The 9,820-nt window shown below is 37.6% G+C and overlaps 1 protein-coding gene across 2 annotated transcripts in view; it reads left to right on the top strand.

The window, feature by feature from the left end:
* LOC115236014 (serine/threonine-protein kinase 26) overlaps positions 1 to 9,820 on the top strand; it is an 86,064-nt gene that overhangs the window by 15,233 nt on the left and 61,011 nt on the right. Inside the window, exon 1 of one of the 2 annotated variants that reach the window (XM_029808198.1) lies at positions 9,429 to 9,561. The exons of the other annotated variant lie outside the window; for it this stretch is intronic. The gene's annotated coding sequence lies outside the window, so the exon portion shown is untranslated. Of the gene's footprint in view, positions 1 to 9,428; positions 9,562 to 9,820 lie in introns of those variants that run through there. 2 annotated transcript variants of the gene reach the window in all.

Here is a 9,820-nt window from a genome sequence, read left to right as displayed (position 1 = left end):
CCCCCCCCCCCCCCCCCCTCCGCATATTTCACTCGTTAATTCTCGCACGGGCAACATGGCGCTTGTTTTTATTTCCTCCCGTTTTCGGACGCATCCCACGGGCAATTAATATTTTAACCATCGCCGCGCACGCACGCTGGAAATGCAGGAGCAATGTTTACGCTGTTCGTTGTACATAGCGTTCGTTCGACCGATTAAAATTCATGGACAAGTTCGGTAGTGCGTCGGGAAAAAGCGGAAAAGAGAGAAACGAACGGAGGTAACTATTATTACCATCGTTATTCTCTCATTTCCCAACCCGAGCGAGCATTTCGCAGGCGGGCCCTATAAAACACGACGACAGAATGGATACGCGAGTGCACTACCGCGAAATTGTCTCGCGACTTAAGCGCGGCCTGATTCGCTCTGCATTTAATTACTTCCACGGTATTTTTAAGCAGGATTATGCTGATTTATGGCGTGATATTACCTGCCGTCGACTTTGCACTTAATTCGAGATTCCTGCGTACGCGACGAGTCAAATATCATAGCGTTTTCGTGCCAACGTCGATTTGCCAGCGAATTCCAGAAGTTTCTCAATCATAATTAATTAAATTGCAAATGTAAAATACGTATGCGAAATACATTAAGTATTGATTTGAAAATTAATGAAATATTTTTTTCTAATTGCGTTATATATAATATTTTTCTTATTTGTCTGTTACAGGTGAGTTTTCCTTGACAAATCTGTGTAGTCCGAGGGTGAGTGTGTATGATATTTTATGTATTATACATCTTTCGTGAAACATATCAAATTATGCAAGGAAAAGTTACACAATAGTTTTTACTCTCTGTTACTCAAGTTTTTATTTCCGAAATATATTCGAAATATTTCAAATGTAAATTGTACGAAATGCTAGATATATCATTTTTCTATTGTCTTTCTTTTTGATTTTCTCTTGTGTAACATCGCGACGTAATCCAGAAATTCCAAAATATTTTCTTTCCAGTCTGCCGCGGCGGGCTTCTATTTTCATAAATTTCGTGCCCCAACGGTATTCTTTATTTTGCACGGATGCTCGTAGAAGCACTTGATATCAGAAACTATGAGAGAAAATTAGTTTCTTGGACGCACTAAGCTTAAAAGCCGCTTACTTCGTTTTACACAATTTCCCATGTGAAACTTGGAAAGGATTTTAAATTTGTAATATAGAAGTCCGATGCGTTTTCGCCTGTCATAATATTAAATGCGGAATTGTCTCCTAAAGAAAGTTTTCGCCGTGATTTCGGTAGAATTGCGATTCGTGATTCTATCTTAAAATGCGATTACCAAATGCTTCTCTGTAGCGAGTTACCGTGTTATTTCGATGCCTTTTTTATCTTCGCGCAAAAATCATATCGTGGCATAGCTCATTAATATGCGATTGAAATGAATATGTTAGCGGAGCGATAAGGTCACTGCTTGCAAAGTCGTTTGTTCGTATTCGCGCGATGACATTCACAAGTTACGCAAAAAAGAAGAATCGATCGGCGATTACAAAGTGCGCTGTCTATACATGTAAAAGAATAAATAGAAACGACTGTGGTATACCGATAGCGATCGCAACTGGATTTTCGTAGAGATTTCGTGGATCACGGGGATTGCGATGATTTCAAGCGGTCGGCTCTCAGACTGCGTAATTCCGAGAGGTTCGACCGACAACTAGTAGCCGCAACATCGACCAATGAGAGAGACGAAACTTGATTCCACGGGATTACGCTACTGGATAAAGCCGGGAATTAGCCTCGGAAAGCGTAACGAGCTCAGTCGTTCCGCTAAATGAAATCATGTAAATTGTATTGTAGATTTTGAATCATATTTTACTTTAATGACGTTTTTATAGGAATTCTCGAAGAACAAGAAAGTTTTGAATAATGAATTTTCATTTACGCGCGCGCGCGCATATCTAAATCTATGAACAAAGAATCCAATTAAGTTTGATAATATTTGACCATGTGTCACAAGAAAAATGTGATTTGATACTGAACACATTTCTATCCGCAGGTGATATTATTGCACAAGAAATGATTGAAGCAATCATTAGGGGGATGTTATTAAACGCGATCGCGACAATCGGTAGCACAAGCGTGATTCGTTTCTTTAAACACGAGGGTCAAGTGGGTATTGTTCGCTCTCCCGATAAATTCGAAACGAGCGCAATAAGAGGTGGCCGCGCGCCACCGTTATTGGTCACGCGACGTGTCACCACCGGGCGATAATTCATGCCCGCGTCGATGTGTAAACGCGAGACGTTCGTATTTCTCTCGCACTCAGCGCGACTCGCGATAGTTACGAGGTAAACGTGCCACGAGTGCCAAGGAATTTTCCTGATTTTCCATTGAGGTTTATTCGAGCGAGCGATCGCGAAAAGAAGCGTATCTCTTTGATACTTACAGGTAACGGTTACCCGTCGTTTGTAAGATTTATAAATAAAGGCGAGCGCCTTGTGCAGACGGCTTCGCCTTCTTTGCTTACCGTGCAGCAACCGACTATTTCTGCGAAACAAAGGATGCAGGATTTATAGCGTTGGGTTTTATACGTAATAAGGGTGAGCTAGCCGCGTGTGAGGAGAAACACCGCCTGGAGGGAATTTTCCTCCGTCGAAAAGAGATGTGCAACCATATGATTTTTTTTTTTTTTTTGTTTATCGCGGTTTTTCTCTGCGTCAGTAAACTCTGTTCGTAAACTAGTCGGTGGTTAAAAGAAAATGTATCGTCGAATAATATATCACGTGTAACATTACGCTCATATGTGTGGCATTAATCACAATATGTCCCAATTTATTTCGCGAACACGAAAAGAAATGTAATATATGTTGAAGGCTTTATACAGCGCGGACTGCGAGAAATTTATGTCGTCTTTTCGTGTAAAGTTCCCAGTCCTAATTATTTTGCTTGCGATATTATTCGCCACTAAATAAATACATAAGCCAAGATAAGCAGCCGCGTAATGATTCGTCAAATTTACTCGCCGCATTCCATGTCTCCTTTTTTTCTTTTTTAAATAATTAATTAGAATTATAATATTCTTTTTTAAATATTTTATCTAATCTGAATTTTTCTGATTGTCGTGACGAAAGACGTAGCGTAGGATAACTAAATTGCCTACGTTATCCTCATTCGCCATGCAAATCCCCATCTATGTCGAGATCTCGTTTATTGCGGCGGCCAGTCTAACGGGTGTGCGTTATGTACATAGCGGCAATGGCGCAATGTCCGCGGCACGAATTGCTATTCGTCCCACGGGAATCGTAGCTGCAGCGATTATTCATCTTTCGGAAGGCCGAGCACGGAATCTCGATAATCCTAGTATGCCAAGGAACGGACACGCGAACGCAATAATTTAGAATCGGGACTTCCCTGACAACGCAGGTTACCGTTAAAAAGGATCGAAAAGATGGCACGTGGGCTTTCGAGATAGATATATAATACATAGACATTGATCGTGACGTAACATCTTGATATATTCTAAGAAAAATAGACTATAAAAAATGAAATAAATGCTTTAAAACTGTTATTATCAATATCGATTTATACAGGACAAAATTATTAAACAAATGATCTTGTGTTAATTATATATAGCACATAAAATCGATGTGTGGGTGTGTGTGTGTGTGTGTGTGTGTGTACGTATATTGTACAGCATTGTTCTTTACATGTCAGAATTATAGCAATCGGCAGACAAGTCTTACGAACTTCTGCTATTTCATCGAACTTTCCGCCGGTTGCTTCATACGTCTCCTCTGACTCACAATAGCGTGAGGGTAAATGAGGAAACTGGTATGCGTTTAATCCTTGCGACGGTTTCGTAGATATTCTAGTACGGGAAGTTGGCAACGGGATTTTTCCACAGGGAATTGTCTAGAGACACAGTGCTATCCGAGGAGGTCGAATTTCGAAGGTCGATTTAAGACGTTTCGGATCATTGTCATGGCGGAAAAGAAAAATGGGAACTTTAACCCATCTTCATTCTAACCAGACTTTAAGAAAGATAATTTAATTCCGAACAAAAAGTTTATATATGGGTCAAATGCTTCCTTAAAAAGTTAGCACCCAAAAACCTGTAAAATCACGGTTATTTTTTACATTTTTATAAATATCAGGGAAAGTATGCGTCTTTTAACAAAAAGTACCTAAACAAAAGTTGTAGAGAATTAAATTATCTTTCAAATGAGATCAAAGTTATTGTAGTTTGTTCCATAGGTTTTCGAATAACCGTCAATTGCCGAAAAAAATACTTTTTGGTACATTTGAAATTGGTTATTAACTGGTTTATTCCAAAACCTATGGAGCGAACTACAATCACTTTGATCTCATTTGAAAGATAATTTAATTCCGAACAAAAAGTTTCCCATAAACATTGGTCGAAAAATACTTCCTTAAAAAGTTAGCGTCCAAAAACTTCTGAAATGACGGTTATTTTTTACATTTTTACAAATATCAGGGAAAGTATGCGTCTTTTAACAAAAAGTACCGAAACAAAAGTTGTAGAGAATTAAATTATCTTTCAAATGAGATCAAAGTTATTGTATTGGGTTGAACGGAAAGTTCGTGCCGTTTTTTCGGTCTTCATTTCTTAGTAAAAAACGGAAACTGGTATGCGTTTAATTCTTGCGATGGTTTTGTAGAAATTCTAGTACGGGAAGTTGGCAACGGGATTTTTCCACAGGGAATCGTTTAGAGACACAGTGCTATCCGAGGAGGTCGAAGGTCAATTTAAAACGTTTCGGATCATTGCCACGGCGGAAAAGGAAAATGGGAACTTTAACCCGTCTTCATTCTAACCAGACTTTTTCGAAAGATAGATAAAAGCACTTAAAAGCGTCTGTAGATCTTAGATATCTACTTATACGAAAAACAAAATCTTAGCAATTTACTCAAAATGATATAACAATTTTTAAAAGCATTTAATCGTCAATTGAAGTATATGGGCAATAAAATATAATATACTTAAGAATAATAAATTATCAACAAATTATAATCAATGAATACCTATCGAATAACAATAACGTATAATAGAAAGTATCCGTTGGCATGATTCTCTCTATGATCCATGAATATTAATCGGCGCGATCGAGTTAACGAGTATCGATCAAATCCTCTTAGAATTATACATCGTAATAGGCCGATTCATCAAAGTTTCACGCGCGAGCGCCGCTGTAATCTTTGATGGATCGGCTGTTCTGTATTGAGGCTCGGCGTTTCCATTACAGTAAATTCGCAACTTTCGGCGCTCAAGACGATTATGTTCTCTCGCGCGTGTATGGTGTAGCTAGGGAGAGACAAAATTGATTTTTCTCTAATAACGAAAAGGCAATTATGTGTGACCTCGTGTGTTCGCATGAACGACGGAATAAATAGCTTTGGTAGAGTTTTTAATGGGCTTTCGCGCGTCGAGGGACTTGGTAATCCCCGCGCTGTATTCCTCTCTCGTTCGCCGTACCTATAGTTCCACGGGGAGCGTTAATTAACGTTAATTAATTTAACATACTTAACGTCAATCCCTTGTCTCGACCGCGAGGGAGAGGCCGATATCTGGATGACGATCAGATATCCACCGCCCGTTTCTCGATTGTGATCCAAGCAGTAAAGCTTTAGTCTTCGTATTATCCGATCCTGTTAATGCTCTTGCTATTTCAATGGGTAATCAAGGCAAACAATCAACATGAAAGAGAGATAACACTACTATCGATAATCGATTATCTCGCTCGGCATATATTTCATAATGTACTCTAATCGCATCTCTTCTAGTTCAAGTTGGTTTATGTAAATTAAATAATTATGTAATATAGAAATATGCATATGTAATAATATATATATAATTTATATACTTTAATTATATGAAGAAAGTTTTTTTTATATATTAGAAATCTATTTTTTGCGAATTATGAAGATAATACTAATTTCATGAGAAATATACGAGTACGAATTTTTTATTCGTTATCTCCCTGCATTCTAAACTATATCATAGTGCTATCCTATGAATCACATACATATACATCCATGGAAAATTATCATATTTAAATTTTTGTATTAGGTGCAGCACACGCTAGAGATTTTACGCATAAAATTTCCATCCAATGACGATACCATAATTTTTTACTCGCGCCTGGGAAAGTTTCTATATAATTCGCCAATGTAAAACTTAGTTTGAACACTCTTATATATAAAACGCAAAAAGTTGATCACCGTGAGGCATAGTTTTTAAACTTGCAAATTTGTCAAGCCTTTTTATGAATATAAAAGATATAGGGAATCTAATATATCTAAAAGATGAAAAAATATTGGAGAAGTTTAGAAAATTTTTTTCATAGCCTATTCTCATTCTCGCGATTTACGGACATAACGGACGTATGTACTCGCTGTCGCGAATTTTTAATGAATTTACATCAGGTAAATTCGACGAACAAAAACATACTTATCCATTTTAGCCAATGTTTATGTACGGGTGCAAAAACGTGCGTAAAATTAGACGGTATACAAGAGGGGAAAGGACTCGTCTTGCTTGTACCTTTTTGACGCGATCGATCTACCATGTTTGTCGATCCGCCCATTGAACTTCCTCGACTGCCTTAGATGCACCACAAGATCCTCCGTCGCACTCTAGAACCGGTTTTTCGTGCTTGATTCACGGAACGAAGCTGGCCTCCGATTGCTGTTGCACCTCGGAACTTCATATTCCATGTTTTTCCCTTGTTTTGTTCTTCCTCACGTTGGATAAAAGCGACAGGCTAAAAGCTCTGCCTCTATTTTTGCGTCGCTACAATCTCAATGGACTGCAGAACGCCATTTTTCGTAAACGTTCGTTATCTTTTATTCGCAAGAAGCAATCTCGTGGGAAAAGGCGGCTAAGATGCCGAGCGTGTTGTCTGAGATTGTAGTCTACGAACTTCACTTTATGCAAATCAATGATACATAACTTTCTTCTCTTTCTCTTTCCTCTTTCTCTCTCTTTGTAGATATTTCGAGATTTATTTTATTTAGACCACACATACACACACACATTTTTATTCTATATTTATAATCGGAATATATATATATATACATATAAAATAAGAAAAAATTTATTTTTTGTATATATTGAAACCATTATAAAAATATAGAATATTGAATATTAATATTTTTTTATAATATAATATTTTAATAATATTTTTTATTGTGTTATATAACTTTAGAATTTTTATATTTTATTATTCGGATATTTTTTTTAGACATTTAGATATTATCGAAATGTGAATGATGCGGATCGAACAAATTTCAGCCGAGCTTTATCTCTCGAACTTATTTCACGTCAACGGGTTGGATGCCCCGTATCATCAATCCTTTGCATTTTCCACCGCGTCGTGCAGCCACTCAAGAATCTTTGCGGTGTCGTTTCAACGCGCGCCCTGAGGAAATTGTCAAGTCCTGACGACTGATATGGATTTCGTTCTCCTTACTTTGCACCGCCTATCTCGATACGGTTTCTAATTTATCTTCCTCCCGTTGTCTCCCGACGATGCATAAAAACGACGCCTTCTTGACGCTATAGTGCTTGATTTCACGACTCCCGCAAACAAATTCAGTGGTTATCGTATTTTTAAGGAAGTTATCTGAAAGTTATGATCCAATAAAAAAATATCAATTTTGCGCGTCTTTATTTTCCGGAATATTTAAAATTTTCCAAGAGGGCATTGCTAGATTGTATGATATAAATATTCAATTTTTAGTGATTTAACATGTTTAATAATAATATCACATGTATAATATCGTTGCTATTGTAGAAATAAATTTGAAATTAATTGCAACGGACTATAACATTTTAATTATGGATTTGAACTTTTTGTACTCTTTTTTCGTGCTTCCGACTTTTTTTTTACGTTAAATTGATATTCTGAGAACATTATTAATTTAATTTACTGACACGCTAGTTTGTACACTATTTATCCAAAATTTAATTTTCTTGCAGTCACGTTCGCTCTTTGGCACATTGGCTTTAGTTTTTTGTCTTTTGTCTCTTTCTTCTGTCTCTACGGTATCGTTACTAACTTTTTTAGACGAAGAGAAACTTTTTGTTTCCGAGTTTAAACGCGAACTTTTTTCGCGAATAAACTATTCGCGAACAAGTAATTTTGTAACTAGTATTATTTATAAGGGATGCATAACGAAGCGCTGCCGGGTTTATAAAATTTGATTAAGTAATAACCGTTTTTCAAGCGTTGCCTTGATATTGGACAACTCATTGTTTTTATACATATTTGCGATATACTGGATATCGTTATAATATTTTTTTTCAGAATAGTGTGTGTATAATTTTATTCATTAACCAATTTTTTAAATTTTTGTTGCACTTATAAAAGTAACATTTTTTCAACTCTTATTTGATTATGATTTAGTAATAATGGATTTTATACTTTGAGAACAATCGATTATTCGCTGCTATTTTCGGAATTTATAGCACGTGTAGCGAATTTTAATTTATTCTCTCTCCATCGTTTCGATCTTCTTGTTTTGCCCTCCGTCAGTAACCCTTTGTAAAATTCGTTGTCGCGAAAGTTACCTCTTGGTCTTGGAGATTATGCTGAAAGTCCTCAATAAATACATTTTCATTATAAGGTAATGTAAAATTTTTGTGTCTTCATTTCGAAAATTGTTAAAATTGGAAAAAATGACATTAAAGGTTTAAAAATTAAACGATGTCCTCTACCAGCAAAGTATCCTTGTAATATCTTTATATTTGCAACTTTTTTAAAGTTACGATTTTTTTATATTTAAATCATCAATTAAAATTGCATAAGAAGCTATAAAAAAAAAGCAATATATAGTTTCTTTTCTTTATATTTACTTTGCGAAAATTAAATTCAGTTTTGCCGTGGATTATTTTATTATGACAAATCGCAGAATAGATTCAGAAGATTATATTATTCTGCTAGGTTACGTTTTTAAATATCAGACATTTCCTACGTCATGCCTCATCCTAACGAATCGATGTCATGTTCTCGCCACCCACGTCGAAAAATCCGTACCAACTCGTCCAGCCGCGAATTCTGATTTATCTCCTTCGTCGTCACGACCTTCATGCTTACGGTACATCGGCCCCTGTGCCTCCGCCTCGCGGTTTTCCGCCCTTTGGAACGGGGAGACGTAGATAGAGCGAGAGAGGGGGGGAGGGGAGGAGAAGAGAGACGGGATGTTTTTTGCCGGACAAAGTAATTCCACCAGCAGACACCCCCACCAGTTTGTCGGCCGCGTGGCGATACACGCATCCCCACCCTCGATAATCACCGACGCGGTGGGGATGCATTCGGGGGTGGCGGCGGTAGCGGCTGGGGGCGGCTGGTCGGATGGTTGGCTGGCCGCTAAGGGGTTGCGTCGCGGCGTCGCCGTTGTCGTTTCTTGCGGATTCGGTGCCCCGAAAGAGAGAAGCTCTCAGTCGACGCGCGACCACCCTACACGCGACACCTACATCGATATCGTCATCGCAACCCCCGTGTGAGAGGCACCTGCCGGTCCCGATCGAAGGGGCGCGTGATAACACGTGAACAACGGAGGAGGACGCGAGAGGTAATTGGGGAATGCCGGACACGCGCGATTTAATTTAATCGGTTTGAAAAGGGTGTGACGGAAAATATCGATCCTGGAAATGTCAGATATTAAGAAAATTGTTGACGATTAATTAATCATAGACAATTACATTTTTGGCTACAATTTATTTGGTATTGATGATAAAGGGGGAATGGATAAATTCTGTTTGAGAAATATATATATTTCGAGAAACATCGAAGATATAAAAATATAGAAATATTATAAATATCATATAGAA

This window comes from Formica exsecta, unplaced genomic scaffold (assembly GCF_003651465.1).
Source record: "Formica exsecta isolate Colony F162 unplaced genomic scaffold, ASM365146v1 scaffold238, whole genome shotgun sequence".
Taxonomy (NCBI): domain Eukaryota; kingdom Metazoa; phylum Arthropoda; class Insecta; order Hymenoptera; family Formicidae; genus Formica; species Formica exsecta.
The sequence above is the reverse complement of the archived record's forward strand: the minus strand, read 5'-3'. Positions and strand labels throughout refer to the sequence as shown.